This window comes from Brienomyrus brachyistius, chromosome 7 (genome assembly GCF_023856365.1).
Source record: "Brienomyrus brachyistius isolate T26 chromosome 7, BBRACH_0.4, whole genome shotgun sequence".
NCBI classification, from domain to species: domain Eukaryota; kingdom Metazoa; phylum Chordata; class Actinopteri; order Osteoglossiformes; family Mormyridae; genus Brienomyrus; species Brienomyrus brachyistius.
In genome coordinates, this window is record NC_064539.1 from 21462553 (window position 1) to 21475679 (window position 13127).

A 13127-nucleotide genomic window follows, 5' to 3' on the forward strand; every position below is an offset into this window, starting at 1 on the left:
AAAGGAAACCTGGCAGGCATTTACACAGTGATCAAATAAAGGGGCCTGAGCCTTTCTGAATAAGCCCGGTGAGCAGGCCCTTAGCTCCAATGAAACCTGGGCCAATCGAGGGCCTTGAGCCCATCGGCTGCATGTTCCCCCAAAACTCCACTGCACCAGCGTCTTGAGGCTCTAAGGGCCAGCTGGGGTGGCAGCATGTGCCCTGAGGTAAGCATAGGTATGCAGAGGGGCCACCCTGATGCCCAGTCCCTCTCCTCCAGTCAAGCTCACTAAATATCACAAGGGATTAAACAAAACACATTACTGAACCATCTGTGTTCTTCACTGAGCCCTGCACGGCTAACAAAGAGCAAGGGAGTGTTCCACAAAGCAGAATTTCCCAGTTAGCTGAATACTTTAAATCACAAGTCATGATTGTCCAATGGGAATGCTCCTTACATAAACTCTTTTTGGACAACCATGACTTCTGGCTTAAGCTAACCCAGCTAAGCGAGAAATCCTGCTTTGTGTAGCACCCTCCAATATGCATTTAAAACGACCACAAATGAACACAGGAAACAGAGAGCCGGACCAATCAGCGAGGGCATCTGAGGGTAGCCAGCTGGGCTAACCGGGCCACGCACACAGATTGTCGTTTCATATACAATGTTTGTGGTTTCAGATTCGTTTCAACAGCGGCAACGGTTCCCATTTCATCCTCCACCATACCTGGGAATGTTTAAGGGCCCAGGCCTTAAGCTAGGCCTCGCAGGAACAGACATCTGTATTCAGACATCACACGCATATAAAACTAGCACATTTCTCACCATTAGCTACACAAACAACACACCCATTACGGTGCACCTTCCCGCTACCGGACCAGGCTTTAATAGAAAATAACTAAGTTATACGCGGCAGACTTTCCATCTTTCTGTCAGCCCTTTCTTTAGACCGACAGATATACTTTATTTATGCCAGGCAGAAATCAATAACTGGGTAATAATGGAAATTAAAACCCAATGCAGCAGTACCTTCCAAACTAATAAGTCCGAAAGAACAGAAGATGAGTCGAGCCCGAGATCCAGGTCACCGGAGTGGCTGACCAGCAGAGGGAGCGAGTGCAGTGTGTGCAGGCAGGTGCTGCAGACCCCAGCGTTAACAGCTCTTAATTTCCTCCGTATCCCGATATAGAAAACACCTTAAAACGGAAGCAGCAGCAGACAGCTGGCGATGCTGATGTCATAATCTAAGACTCCCATGAAGCCCACCGGTGAAACAAAGCGACCCCTGCTGGCCCGCTGAAAGACTCTAAGGCAGGGGAGGCCAATCTTATCCGCAAAGGGCCGGTGTGTGTGCAGGTTCTCACTGCAACTCCCTAATTAGGTCACTAATCAGAGGACTGATTGGCTGAAGAGTCCTCACACCTGGGTTTGAACAGCTGACCTAACGGTTACCCCAAAAACCTGCACGCGCACCGGCCCTTTGCAGATATGATTGGCCACGCCTGCACTAAGCAGAAGTGGGCGGCTGACTGCACACGACACCAGCGGCGCTCACGGTCAAACACAGACACCGACATTCTGCTCGATGCCAAGCTTAGCCAGATCACTGGCTCCTTCGAATTCCAAACGGCCTTAAGACAGACCAGTTTGCAAATGGAAATGAGAAATTAATCATTTATAAACAAGACAGGCTTAGGCATTCGGAACCACTGGTGTTAGAACTGGGTGACTTTTTAATGCAACCATTTTAAATGGGTTTAAAGAACCACTAACAGGCATTTAAAGCAGGGAGATGTGGTGCTCAAACCCTATTTCCAGTTGCAGAGCCAGGGTGTGTATTACAATCCACATGGTAACAGGTACCCTAAACTACAGCCTAAACTACACAGTCATATACACAGTAGAAAACAAAGGACCACTTACTTTTTACCGGTGCAAATTAGGATTCATACCAGCAATCCAACCGCTTGGTGTGGCTCAATACTTAATACTAACAGACTTCTGACAATCAAGAAATGCTATCTTCCATCAAATCAGTGAACCCATTAGCTTTAGACTAATTCAAGATTCAAGAACAGCATTTTCACAGTTTTGAAACATCAACCACAGCCTGTCCTGGTATGGATGAATTCATAATGGATCTACAAGAAAAGCACAGCTCGGAGTTAGTAAATAACATGACTAGGACACAGAGCTAACGAGAATAACCGTAAAAGACCAGGGGAAACACTAAATAATTGATAAAGTAAGTTATGCCCAATTATGCCATCCAAGGAAGATCCCTTCTATTCAAAATGTATGTCGGCTGTCATAAAAACGTTCAACCAGCAGACAGGTTACTGATGCTTTTGATGAAGAACACAGCTGAGAGCATCAGGGCACTAATGCTGATAATCAAAAGAGCAGAGGCTACACACAGGCACCCCAGCCTACCATGAGATTTTCTAAAGCAGTGTTTCACAATTCAATTCTCAGGGACCCACGGTCGGTCCATGTTTTTGCTCCCTCCAAGCTCCATGCCAGACAGTCTACATTTTTGCTCCCCTTTAGTGCTCTGGGAGGAAGCAAAAACAAAAAGGAAATCTGTCAGGCACAGCAGAGGGGCACCACTCCCGCACAAACAAAGAGGCACCATCAGCTCCATGGTCAAACAGCACTACACAAACAAAGAGGCACACACACACACACACGCATAATGCACTGAGCTAAACATCCAACATGATTTCGGCCTGGGGGGGGGGGGGAGTGGGGTGGGGGAGTTTGTCGTCATTTGCATTTGTTCACGGATCAATCGTTCGTTAGGCCATCGTCACAAAGACCGTCAAACTGGCAGGGGATCTCTCCAGCTGGTGAACATGCTCTCGCTGAGTGCTCTGCCACTAGCACAGCGCCACCTACAGCTGGGCAGGCTAAGGGAGGCTGGGGGAGGAAAGGAGGCTGCCAGTGACGGTAAAAGTAGCGGGAAGGGCAGGACACCAGAGCCAATGAATCGTCCCAGCAGACGAGTACACAGAATTACAATTATGAACAAAGTACCACAAATCAATCCATCCATCCATCTTCCAAATCAGATATCCTCATCGAAGACAGTACAACACAGGCAAAACAAAAAAAAAAAATCACAAAAATTGTGGCACAAACACACTAACTCACTAGGACTAAGTGACTCGTTGTGATTCACTGGAGCACTGTTCCATGCTCACATATCCACCCCAGCCCTTTGCAGTAAGACCCTCACCTCAGGTGCAGAGTATCAGTACTAGACTTCTCAGCACTACCACGAGTAACCAGAATACACCGACGCCTGCTTTACGTGTGTTTTATGTGACACTGCATGCCCAGTGTCGCACAGCCACCGTCGTTCTCCGGCCGGCTTCCTGTTTGAGATGCGAATCAGTGGGCGGCTTCTACCACTGCTCTGGCTAACACGACTCGGCCGGGGCGTAAACAGCGGGCATGCCAGCTGCCAGCAGCTGCACGTCATGACCATTAAAATCTCTCATTGTTACAGAACACAAAACAGAGATTAGCGAATACTTCTATGAAGTTTTACCTTCCAGTGATTACAGATATTGCTTTACGCCCAGCCCAAAGCGTCACAGAGTTCATAGACTTAAAAATACAGATGAAGCCTGTGTGTGTATTTCTAGCAGCATTTCTGAGAGAAGCAGCTCCCTGCAGGAGGTGTGCCATGCTGCGGGACCCCAGCTCGCGCCTGCTGGGGTATTACATGTGGACTCTGAAGAATACGATTTTCTCCACAGGGAATTCAAACACCCCGGCAAAATGGCTGACAGAGAAGCTGCACGCCATCTCCCCCTGCTTCCTATTTATGGGGCTATACTACCATAATATTGCAGTATTTCCGAATCCAAGCCTACAGTCAGGAAACAGTGCAGCATTCAGCTGTGCTACTAGACAGCAAGGCTCAAGTCCAATGGAAGCCAAGGTATTAAATAAAAAACACAAACTCTTCATTTTAAGGCTTGTTGTAGAAGCACTTTTCATCTTTCTGTTTTTATTTCCTGAAAAGCAAAACTGCTGACCGACAAGTTACTAGCAAGCTAATTTCCTTTGGTTCCCATGCAAAAGTCAGCTGGTAAAGCCATTTTGGTAAAACCACACAGAAGTGTGGTGTATCTGTGAGTCTTTTCGCATGTATGCTGGTGGCACAACCACTGCCTGCTTGACAGTCTCATTTATTCACCCACATATGCATACTAACAGCTGTTCACACTAAAATACTCAAAACAGTCTAAATATTTCCTACTTTTTAGATTCATGCAATTCTAATAATTTAAGTGACACATCAGATGTGTTCCCAGTTCATACATTAGCTTGATAAAAGCTAAAATGAAGAAAAACAGAAAGCAGAGGGTGATGGAGATGGTGGACCATTCCAGGCTTTTAATGGTCTTAAGTTACATTTCGGCTATCAAGCAGTTCTGGGGTACCTTTTAGGTGAGGTGTTCCTGAATGGCTCTAGCTAACCAGTTTCAGAACAATCAGGGGAGATGGACCATACACTATACACCCCCCCCCAAATGGCATATTCCAAACTCGCAAATACGAGAGAAAAAACACACACACACATACAAAGAAGCAACCAAACACTAAGTCCACTTCTCAACAATATATGAAAATCAGTGATATATCAAGATTGCAGCCCATGAATCCATCACGTCAGCTGGGAGGTGAGTTCACGTAATCTGAAAGAACGCTTTTCTCAGGCTCTTAAAACACATTGAAAGGGAAGATTGACAATGACAATGAGGAAGCAGGAGGTCATGTGACAGCTTTCATGTTTTAATTAACATATAAATGTAAATAATTTGGCACCTAGATGTCCCATTCGATGCACGGTAGATATGATAATCATGTACAGCCAGTTAGCTACCTGCATATCACAAGCACACACAGGGGACCTCAAAAGGCTTAGAGTTCAGGAAAGGGATCCGTCATGCAAAAGTCTCCTTATGGTCACCCTAAAAGCTAGAAGAGGCTCTTAAGAGAGCCCAAAGTTCTTTCTCTGCACATTCGCATTATATTTGACCATCTGCTTAAAATAAGAGGGAACAAAACTCCCATAATACAGTTGGTACAAAGAATAACAAAATAAGACAACTGACCTTATTACTAAGTAAACATTTATCCTGTCATTTACTTCCGAAACCAGTCTGTTATAAGGAGAGAGAGAAAAAAACACGAGCAAATAAAAGATCGTACAACTAAAACAAAGGACATTAAAGAAAGTGAGGACACACAGAGCTCCAGACGGATTTCGTGACAAGGGGCCCGGTTCCCACTTCACCCAAATCCAGGTGAGTGAAAGGATATGACCAGCAAAACAAAGACAGGAATGCAAGGGGGCGGGGGCAAACGAAGACAGATGGACTGGTGGCTGCTGGCCATTCCCTAAGTATGGAAGGGTCCATGCACTCTTTTAAACTAACTTCACTGGACCCAGAACCCCAGAGTTCTGTCCCATCAGCCTAGTATTATATGTAATACTGTCCAAAAAAGGCCAGTCAGTCACTTCCCATGCTGGGGAACCTCCAGTGGCGGGGGACAGTGTGAACCAGGCAAGTACTGCTTGCACGGTCCCCACTTGTGTGGTCCATGCGCACTCTGGTATTTACACACCAAATGTTTTATCTAGCATTACATCCACTAAAGTAAACGAAAATAATGATAATACTGCAAGATGATTATTACTTGTGTGTTACTTTACCGGGATTCCGCAAGAAATCGAAACTAAGGGACAGAAGCCAGAGCTGCGTGCAGGATAAACAGGGACATCAAGGAGCCCCGCGAACCGGGGACCCCCTTAGTGCGGACCGGCCTGACACAAACCCCCACAGCGCGTAACGAACCATGGTCACCTACATCCATTAGGTCATGACTTTCAATCCCAGGTCACCGTGAAGGGGTCTCTCGCACTGGTACGGGCCGTGTCAACAGACACCGGGACCTGGAGCGGGACAAGAGGGACAGCCGAGGCCGGCCAATGACACCCACAACGGGCCGCCCTCGACTTGCCTTTCAAAGTCTGTGATATTCGGACCAGAAAGGTTGGAGTAGTGCCTTCCCCCAGCCCGCCAAGTGTCCGGCGCCCCATCCAATCGACAGGCGCCGACGCCGAGCTGAGGTTTCCCCCGCTCCTCGCCGGCGGGGCGCCCGGCCCGTTAGCGGACTAGCCTAGCCAGTCATCCAGCTCATTGTTTCGAAGCCGAGTGGGTTAGCCGGCCGCTAGCGAGCCCACTACCGCCCCCGCCGGGCACTCGGCCCGTCTCGGCTGACCCTCAGTGACGGTACTAAAGTGCCGGAAACGCCAGGTTCGGATCCACCAGCGCCGCCGAACCAGAACGCCATTCGAGGGACTCTTTATTTTCCTCCTCCATCATGTGAAAGGCTTTCCTCCTCCCCCCCCCCAGCGGCCTGCTATGGCCTCCCGCAGCTCCAGTCCTCGGGCTCGCCGTATCAGACTACACCGCGCCCCCGCGCATCTCGGCGGGCACACAATTGTGACCCGGACCGCCATAAAGAACCGAACCGAACCGAGCTGGGCCGATTCGCTGGCGGGGCCCTCGCCGGTTCAGCGGCGCTCAGCCGGCTTTGAGGGTTTACACAGAAATCCCGCTGGCGGAGGAGAAGCGTAATAAAAGGCGAGAGATTTACCTGCCTGTGTTTGTTAGTGAGGAGAAGCGGGCAGTCGGTGGCGGCGCCCCGTCCGTCCCTCACCGCTCCGCGGAGAAACACGACAGCGATTCGGGCCGCGGCTCCGCTCCTCCGACTCACTGCAAACGCGACTGCTTCGACGGCGAGAGCATCCCCCGGGCCGCGCCTTCGGGCGGCTCCACACCGACACTGCTGGAAACGGCGGTTAAAATCCGGCTGGGCTACGAGAACAATTCGGGAGAGGAGAGGGGCAGAAGCCACGGAGGGCGACCGACGCGGCGATCAAAGGAGCCACTCAGACGGACTCCCTCTGTCGGAACAAAATGCCGACCGGAAGTGCTGCTGTGGGAGCGACTCCCTCCGCCGGCGCCAGCTCGCTAACTTCCGCCGCCCAGCTGCCCCGGCACCGCCGAGCAGGCACAGTGGATAAGGGCCGGGCAGCGCGGTGGGCTCAGCCGACGTCCACCAAACCGACGGGTCATGTTCGCTTCGACTGTGCTTCCTCGGGTAGTCTCCCCCCCCCGGCGTGGACCCCATTGTTCAGTAATTGTAATCTGCGTACTTCACTGAAGCCGAAACAGTTTCTGCTTAGTACCTGGATAATTGCATAGACGGAATTCTGCTAAATTTGACTGCATTTATTTAGCTGTACCTTGTACTGCAGTTGGCTGGTCAGTTGTTGTATGTTTGGCTTTTGTTAAGGGATTGTCATAGTGTATGTAATATGTAATACAGTGAGCATCCTCTTTCCTCACTATTCAAACCTCAGTATACAGACAGAAAGAGCGTCTACTCGAATATGTATCCTGTTCATTCTGTTTTCTTGTCTGCTTAACTATTAAATCTGCAGTGATCTGGAACCGAGCACAGCAAATACAGGTGTGGTGAAACTTTGGACAGAAAGCCAGCTCAAGGTGAAAATGATGAAATGCCAGTCAGTCTGTCTGGGTCTCACCTCCAACTCACAGCACATTCTTGTATTTTAAATCCATACTGTCTGAATTGATATAGGATATAATTAATACAATTAGCAACTAAGATTCTTCCACTTCTCACCCGAATAGAAATGTGTCACCATTAGCAGAGCTGTACTCTACAGCCTATACTGTCCTCCTCACCTTAGCACAGTCCCGAAACTTCCTCTCAGTCTGTTTGGAGAGGTTGTGTATTCAGTGTTTAAAATGATCAGTGACTCTCGGGGATCATCTAAAAACAGACTATGCCTGTAGCCAGAAACTAATCGCACCTGCGGCGATGACATCATAGCTCAAGGCATTGTGGGTTTTGTTTGTTACAGTCCCCATTTTTGGAGTAACCCAGCTTTGTTCATAAGAGTCACCCGCAATGATGGAGGAGGGCAGCAACTTTAGAGAGTGTTCAAACTTGTAGCCAGGTAGCAGAATAACATCTGTTTGGGGGCTAGCAAAAAACTTTTTTGGGGGGAGGCATGTTCAAGCCTCTACTTTCTGAGGATGTTCGACTTCTTGGTTAGCAAGTCTCTGAATATGTTTTATCAGTTTGTGGTGGCCAACGTGCTCTTGTACACCGTGGAACTTGCAGGGGAAATGGCATCAGTGCAGGCGGTGCCAAATGCCTGAACTAACTCCCGAGGAGAGGGAGCTCCGTCATAGGACTGACCTGGACTCCACTGAAGGCAATAGCAGTGAAGAGGATGTTGGCAGAATTGGACAATACTATGAGTAATTCTGTCTACTGCTTTAGGGGGTGCTGTTCTGGAGCACATTTTGCCACTGGCTCATTCCACCACAGTGTGTTTTTACACTGCTGTGCATCGTTCCTGCCTACTCCCATGAGCCACTACACCGCCTCCCAATGTGCCACTCCTCACTCCTATCTATCTGTATTACCACCACTAATTTATTATTATCTCTACACATTTATTTCTATAATATTCCAGTATTCTGTTTTCAGGATATTCTATTTGTGTACTGTGTACTTTTTAGATTTTCTTTCGCATAACGTTTACTTGTTTGTGCTGTGTATAGACCTGCTATATTTGCACTTTGTCTGGCACTGCGTGTCTATGCCGCTGTATGTGCCAGGATTTCCACATTTAACAGTTACGGTGCTTTGCCTTTGTGTAACAGTATGGGTGCAGTAGCCTATACTGCTGTCTTACTGATCCCTGTAAGTACAGATGCAATTGTGATGCTGTTAACACTTGAAGATACTATTTACTTTTGAATGATTTATGAGTGGCCCTTACTGGTATTTAAGTACCTCTGTACCCTCTGACATCCTACTTGGGCCCTGGGCTTTGGGGTGGGACACAAATGCTCCTCATGGGTAATATTTTGCCTACTGTCGGAGGGCTCTTCAGTTAATTTTGCCAATTGCAGGGGGGGGGGGATCTCCCCCTTGGTTAATATTGCCGGTCCACATACACATTGACCCCCTGGGAAATTGGCCAGTATGCCAGATGGCCAGTCCAGCTATGCTACGTACCGAGGTCTGCAAGTACTATTTGGCAGAAAAAACTGCAGCTTACAATTTGTGCGTTTGATTTTTTCAGTAGGCAAATGAATAAACGCACACATGGGAAGTAAACATCTGGCATTCTTCTAAGTCCAAAGTATTTTTTTGTTTTTAAATCGGAAATGATTCTACCTAAAGTTAGGCCTATATTTTGATATTTATGCAGACATCATACATGACATTGCATAAAAGATACACCATGTGGACCAAAGTATTGAGACACAAGAACTTTTATGACATCCCATTCTAAATTCATAGGCATCACTATGGAGTTGGTCCCCCCTTTGCAGCTATAACAGCTGCCATTCTTCATGGAAAGCTTTCCACAAGTTTATGGATTGTGTGTGTGGGAATTTTGACCCATTCGTCCAGAAGAGCATTTGTGAGGTCAGGCACTGATGCTGGATGTGAAGGCCTGGCTCACAATCTCTGTTCAAGTTTATCCCAAAGGTGTTTGATGGAGGTTCCACCAAGGTTAGAGCTCTTTGTCAGCTGGTGAAATTTTTCCACACCAAACTCACCCAGCCATGTCTCTATGGACCTTGCTTTGTGCACTCGGGCACAGTAATGCTGGAACAGAAAAGGGCCTTCCCCGAACTGTTCTGCCAAAATTGGAAGTGTAGAATTGTCCAGAATGTCTTTGTATGCAGAAACATTAAGAGTTCCCTTCACTGGAACTAAGGGGCCTCGTCCAACTCCTGAAAATCAACCCCATACCATTATCCCTCCTCCACCAAACTTTACAGTTGGCACAATGCAGTCAGGCAGGTAACGTTCTCCTGGCATATTCCGAACCCAGGCTTGTCCATCAGACTATCAGACAGAGAAGTGTGATTTGTCACTCCGCAGAACACGTTTCCACTGCTCCAGAGCCCAGTGGCAGTGTGCTTTACATCACTCCATCTTGTGCTTGGTGATGTCAGACTTGCATGCGGCTGCTTGGCAATTGAAGCCCATTCCATGATGCTTCCAGTGCACAATTTTTGTGCTGGGTTTAATGCCAGACAAAATTTGAAATTCTACAGGTACCTCAGAGTGTTGACGACTTTTCCTCACTATGCGCCTCTGCACCCCCCCACTCTGTAGCTTTACATGGTCAGCGGCTGAATTTCTGTTGATCCTAAATGCTTCCATTTTGCAATGATACCACTTACAGTTGACCGTGGAATATCTAGCAGGGAAAAAAAACTCACAAAATGACACACTGCAATGGTGGCATCTTATGATAGTACCACACATAAATTCACTGAGCTCTGCAAAATCACCCATTTCTTCATAAATTTTTCTAAACCTGACTGCCTGCCTAGGTGCTTGATTTTATACACCTCTGGTAACCCGTGATCAGAATGGAACACCCTAATTCAACGATTAAGAGGTGTGTCCCAATAATTTTGTCCATATAGTGTACATATAATTCGCATTACAATTTATGAAACAGATCCTAGAATTATGTTTTTTTTTGATGCACTTAGAAAGTTAAAATAAAAAATTAAATGTGTCCTTTACATTGATTTAACAGCCAATGTGTGGCTGATCGCAAAAATGCGTCTTAGAATGACTTACTGAAATTGTTTGTCCAACACTGGGTCGCGTAATTATGTAAATTACGGGTTTCCGTACAGATTAACATTCTGAATCGACTCGTTTAAAACAATTAAGTTCTACCGAAGGTTTCTGCGATAACTAGCAATAACTGCCCTCATTAACTACTCCGCACAACTGCTTCACTGCTGCACAGAAAACGATTTAAAAGTGACGTGTTACGGTGTCGGGATGATGGCGCCCTCTTCTGGCGGACAACTGTACATAACATTTAGAACCTTCTGTTTCCCCGTCCTGCCTTGTGAGGACAGTCTAGGAAAGATCAGAGAGTGCAGGCTGGCCCGTCGGCGTCCGTATGTCACACCACCTGCTCCAGCCTGAAACCCTCCAGCTGTTTTATTTGTTTTTCCAAATATGTTTTTCCAAGTCATTTATTTTGTTGAAAGTGACTCAGTGGCTCAGTGTTTTACTGGAGTAAATGGCAGGAGCTGTGCTAATTCACAAGCAAGTCTGTCATTGTCTTCACGGCTCTAAGCCTTTGCCAGAAGGGAGGGGGTGATGAGCAGGGTGAGAGATGTCTAACATTTTCTTGCTGTCACGTTTTAGGACCCCGATATTGTAATTGTCCTGTAGGGAGCACAGATTGCAGCCAATGATTTTTTTTTCTGCAGTGCTAATCACCTTTTGCAGTCTTGCTCTTTCAGGTGAGGTGGAAGAGCTGAACTACACTGTTAAGGAGGAAGTGAGGACATGTTCAATTATCACAGTATAAAACTGAACGGGTAAAACCTGAGGTATAGAAAATTTACAGAGTCCAGATATCTCACAGGTTTCTGGATATGATGGTACCCTGAAAGAAACTTCAGTGACTCTTAAGTGGAGACTGTAGTGTGACTGATGCTGGCGGGGGGGGGGGGGGGGGGGGGATCCATGTCCATCTCTTCAGTCAACTGGGTGTTGAGCACCAGATGATGATTTTGACACTAGTTGCATGACTTGACTTGCTTCATCACCGTTAATTACGAGACAGATCACAGTAACTGTCATCGGCAAACTTCAGGATTCTTACTAAAGGGTCACTGGAGGTGCAATTGTTGCTATGCGAACTGAAGAGAAGGGGTGATAAAACACAGCCTTGGGAATCAGCACTGAGGGTAAGGTGTCGGATGTAGGGATCCCAGTCATACCTGCTTACCCAGTGAAGTGTCAGAATCATTCTGGCTATAATGTTATATGCATGTGTGAAATATATAATATGCACTGCTGAAAAAAATTAAATGAACACTTTTTAATCAGAATATACCATCAAGTAAGTTAAACTTCTGGGATATTAATCTGGTCAGTTAAATAGCAGAGGGGGCTGTTAATCGGTTTCAGCTGCTTTGGTGTTAATGAAATTAACAACAATGAGATGACCCCCAAAACAGGAATGGTTTACAGGTTGAGGCCACTGAAATTTTTCCCTGCTCATCTTTTCTGACTGTTTTTTCACTAGTTTTGCATTTGCTGATGGTCAGTGTCACTGCTGGTAGCATGAGGCGATACCTGGACCCTACAGAGGTTGCACAGGTAGTCCAACTCCTCCAGGATGGCGCATCAATACGTGCCATTGCCAGAAGATTTGCTGTGTCTCCCAGCACAGTCTCAAGGGCATGGAGGAGATTCCAGGAAACAGAGAGTTACTCTAGGAGAGCTGGACAGGGCTGTAGAAGGTCCTTAACCCATCAGCAGGACTGGTATCTGCTCCTTTGTGCAAGGAGGAACAGGATGAACACTGCCAAGGCTCCTACAAAATGACCTCCAGCAGGACGTCCCCTATGACGTCCCCTAGTGGGCCCTGTCCTCAATGTCCAGCACCGAGGAGCTCGATTGGCATTTGCCATATTAATACCAGAATTGGCAGGTCTGCCACTGGCGCCCTGTGCTTTTCACAGATGAGAGCAGATTCACCCTGAGCACATGTGACAGACATGAAAGGGTCTGAAGAAGCCATGGAGAACATTATGCTGCCTGCAGCATTGTTCAGCATGACCGGTTTGGTGGTGGGTCAGTGATGGTCTGGGGAGGCATATCCATGGAGAGACACACAGACCTCTACAGGCTAGACATGGGCACCTTGACTGCCATTAGGTATCAGGATGAAATCCTTGAACCCACTGTCAGACCCTACGCCGGTGCAGTGGGTCCTGGGTTCCTCCTGGTGCATGACAATTCCCGGCCTTCTGTGGCGAGAGTATAGAGGCAATTCCCGGAAGATGAAGGAATTGATACCATTGACTGACCCCCACGGTTGCCTGATCTAAATCCAGTAGATCACCTCTGGGACATTATGTTTCGTCCATCCGACGCCACCAGGTAGCACCTCAAACTGGCCAGAAGCTCAGTGATGCCCTGGTCCAGATCTGTGAGGAGATCCCCCAGGACGCCATC

General features: G+C 47.4%; 1 protein-coding gene and 1 long non-coding RNA gene across 2 annotated transcripts in view; one reads left to right on the top strand and one right to left on the bottom strand.

The window, feature by feature from the left end:
- LOC125746033 (nipped-B-like protein) overlaps positions 1 to 6993 on the bottom strand; it is a 33365-nt gene extending 26372 nt beyond the window's left edge. Inside the window, exon 1 of the mRNA XM_049019576.1 lies at positions 6660 to 6993. The gene's annotated coding sequence lies outside the window, so the exon portion shown is untranslated. The remainder of the gene's footprint in view (positions 1 to 6659) is intronic.
- Positions 6994 to 7030: 37 nt separating this feature from the next.
- On the top strand, positions 7031 to 9219 carry LOC125746034 (uncharacterized). Its single transcript, XR_007398827.1, has 3 exons — positions 7031 to 7166; positions 7510 to 7573; positions 8220 to 9219. It is a non-coding gene; the product is annotated as an uncharacterized LOC125746034 (long non-coding RNA).
- Positions 9220 to 13127: the final 3908 nt, after the last annotated feature.